Source organism: Gavialis gangeticus, unplaced genomic scaffold (genome assembly GCF_001723915.1).
Source record: "Gavialis gangeticus isolate Ggan-Ray unplaced genomic scaffold, GavGan_comp1, whole genome shotgun sequence".
Lineage (NCBI taxonomy): Eukaryota > Metazoa > Chordata > Crocodylia > Gavialidae > Gavialis > Gavialis gangeticus.
In genome coordinates, this window is record NW_017728994.1 from 65,758,114 (window position 1) to 65,761,676 (window position 3,563).

At 50.7% G+C, this 3,563-nt stretch overlaps 1 protein-coding gene across 2 annotated transcripts in view; it reads left to right on the top strand.

Annotated features, from left to right (window-relative positions):
• The window catches only part of ACADSB (acyl-CoA dehydrogenase, short/branched chain), a 48,320-nt gene that overhangs the window by 5,151 nt on the left and 39,606 nt on the right, over positions 1-3,563 (top strand). Inside the window, exon 1 of one of the 2 annotated variants that reach the window (XM_019502958.1) lies at positions 417-520. The exons of the other annotated variant lie outside the window; for it this stretch is intronic. The gene's annotated coding sequence lies outside the window, so the exon portion shown is untranslated. Of the gene's footprint in view, positions 1-416; positions 521-3,563 lie in introns of those variants that run through there. 2 annotated transcript variants of the gene reach the window in all.

Consider the following 3,563-nt stretch of genomic DNA (forward strand, 5'->3'; position numbering starts at 1 on the left):
GCCCCGCCCCCCCCCCCCCCCCCCCGCCTCCCCAACAGACTAACCAGCCCAACACTGCTGGGCTGTGCAGCGTTGCTCATCTGCATGGGGGCATTTATTGGCCACGTCGGCCCAAACAAGCCGATTGCCAATACTGTCAGTTTTCCTTACACTGGTGCCCATCTGATGCATCAGTGCACCTCTGGCCCACCCAGATATTGATTGTCGGATCGGTATCAGCTGATACGGCTCCTTAAAAATCGACTGTCGGTATCGGCCGAAAAAAATCTGTATTGGTGCACCCCAAATAAGCGGTGCTGGTTAAGTATGTGGGATGTCATTGCCGGGGTGTCGCCATGACTGAAACGGACGTGCAACTGTTGTTTTTTAAGCCTGGTAATAACAGCTACAAAACTGAATAGTAGAAGCCTTCCTTGACAGTGAGAGGAGTTCGTCAGTTCTGGGGCTCCTAATAACCCCATGGCGGTCGCATGGTGTACGTAACTGCTGGCATTACCCGTTGGCTAAACGCATATCCCGTGTAAGTGCAGAATTGCCTTTCGCTTTTGAGTTTATGCAGTTAAACGGAGTATACTGTATTGCCCTGTTTTATTTCATTTATTGCAGAGCATTCGGCTAGAGAAAGTTACTACAGAGCATCCGAAGGACAGTGTCGTCCTATCCCTGGGTAACTGCAGCTTCAGGGAACCAGAGGTTCTCTAGGGATCAGGACTTCTTTTCTGCTGTGATCTCACTGGGGATTGCAGCCCCTAATGTGGGGCCGGGCAATTATTTCGCCTTAATGAGTTTTGTGAGCTGCCCAGGGCCTCAAGAGTAGCCCCATCTCTTGACACATGCCCTGCCCGTGGTCACCATCTTGAGACCAGACTTCCTGTCCCTGACGTTTGCCACCAGAAGTCCCTCCCCTTGTTCCCAGAAGTACTCCTTTTAGGGAGGGGAGATGTCATCTTTGAACCAGAAAAAAAACAAATCACATACTGAAAGTTAGGGCCGTGTGAAACTTTGCCAGCTGTTTCATTTCAACACTTTTTCAACTCGTTTCAAGCTTGAAACAGCAAAATCGAAATGAAAGGCTTAGAAACAGCCTCAAAACCAAGGAAGGGCTGTCAGAATGTTTTGAAAGTTTTGAAACATTTCGAAGCTGTTGCTGCACTCGTTTGTAGGGGAACAGAAAGTAAGGAGAAGGAGGGGAAAGTTGTGGGGAAGGACTGCTATCATATTGACTGTGTAACTGGCCAGCAACTGTGATCCTTCCCTGAGGTCTTTTCCAATCCCAGTGCTCTGGGGCGGGATGGACAAATATTGTAAAGAGCAGCATTGTTTGAATTGAGCTGCTTTCTGCCGTGGGTTCAGTTACTGAGCTGTGTCTTTCAGCAGTGTCAAACAACAAAGACTATCATTTCCTACTTGCTAGCCTATCCATAGCAAGTGGGATTCATCAGTATCTTTTGCTTTCTATACCCTTTAATTTTATTATTACAGTCTTTCATTCCTTTCAATTTATTCCTCCCCCAAAATCCTCTTTTTGTTTTTGTTAGTCTATTTTGATTCTTTTCCCCCTGAAAAGAAATCTGTGCTTTCTCTCACAGTGTGCATTCCATTCACTGTGCAGGGAATCACAGTATATATTGCATATTGTGATATAGAATTTAATCAGGAACACACAATATTTATATATTCTATTTATTACATAAATACATGCATGCGTTACATGAATACACATACATATACAATTGTCTACATATATTACATAAATCAGATTACATTACAGAAGAGCACACAGATTTTCCAGCACACCAAGCCAAAGACGCAATGAAACACACCATGAAGCATGCTGGAAAGGCAGCTGGCAAGCCTTCATGGAGGGGTGGAAGAGAGGGTAGAGGGAGAGCTGTAAGTCCCATCCCCCCTAAACTGAGATGTAGCCTCTTCGCTACAACAAGCAGGCATGAGTCTTCCAATTCTACAGGCAGCAAAGAGAGGGGAGCAGTGCCACTGCCTGTGCACAAGTCTGAATCCCCTCCAAGAGCACCAGCCATAATCACCGCCACCACCACCATGACAACAAGCAGCAGCACCAGCATGACCGTCTCCTCAACCCCTGTTTCAGTTCCCTTGCTGAGCCTTCCAGTGCCAGAGGAAGAGCTAGATCTGGATCTGAGTGCCACAGCAAGAGAAATTCTGGGGAAGGAGGGGGAATCATCTGAATTTGTGTTCCACACCTCTCAAGCTTCCCCTATAGCCAGGTCTCCTTCCCCAGAAGGCATTTCAGAGGAGGTTGAGGTAGAGGTTGCGGAGGGAAGCGCTTCAGCTGAATCCACTCCTCCTGTTGCTGTGCCTCTGCCTGCTGAGGAGGGGGAAAAGGCAGCATCCGCACATGTACCTGCACCCCAGAAGCGAGCGGGTAGTGTGGTCTGGGATCATTTTAAGCTGGCAGATGATCCTACATATGCTATCTGTCTGCACTGCCGAACCAAAACCAGCCGGGGTAAGGGAGCAAAACACATGAGCACCACGGGGATGCTGATGCATCTCCGCAGGCACCATCCCCTTGCCCTTGCTCTTCAGCCTGGCACCACTGGGAGCATGCCCAAAAAGAAGTCCCCCTGTCGCTCTAAAGCCCCTGCCCCCCCAAACCAGAGGCAGGCCACCTTGGAACAGTGGGAGAAAGGCGGACAGAAGGGGGGGGGGGTTGTAAAGGCAAGTGAGATCACCCAGAGCATTGGGGAGATGCTTGCTGTGGATGACCAGCCTTTCTCCTTAGTTGAGCGGCCAGGGTTCAAGCGGCTTATGGCGCTCGTGGCCCCATCATACCAAGTGCCCACACGTACCACCTTCAGTAGGACAGTGGTGCCCTCCCTGTATGAGGCATGTCGGGAATACTTGAGGGAGGAACTGCGCAACGCAGGTCCGCAGGTGGCCTTACACTTCACCTCGGACATCTGGACCAGCCAGGGTGGAGATCATGCATACTTCTCCCTCACAGGGCACTGGTACGACCAGTCAGGCCATCGATGGGCTCTCCTTCAAGCCGAGGTGATGGATGAGTCCTACACAGCAACAGAGATCATGGGGGCCATGAGCCGCTTGGTGCAGGGGTGGCTCGGGCAGGGCGAGCTCATCCGTGGGTTCATGGTCACCAACAGTGGAGCCAATATGGTCAAGGTGGTCCGTTATGCCAACTTTGTTGGCATCCATTGTGTGGCACACAAGTTGCACCTCATTGTCAAGGACGCCTTGGAGGGGGACAGGGCTGCCGGTGATGGTGCCAGCACCACCAGCAAGCTCATTTCCAAATGCAGGAAGGTGGCAGGCTACTTCCACCGGAGCATCAAGGCAGGCAAGATGCTGCGGGACAAACAGGCAGAGCTGAACATCCCACAGCACAAAATCATACAGGATGTGGAGACTCGGTGGAATTCCACATATCTGATGCTTGAGAGGCTGGTGGAGCAACAGAAGGCCATCCATGAGATGGCCTTGCTCGGGGAGACTGGGATCAGCGGCCCCCTTAACAGAGCTGAGTGGGATACCATCTCCCAGATCATGGTGGTCCTCAAGCC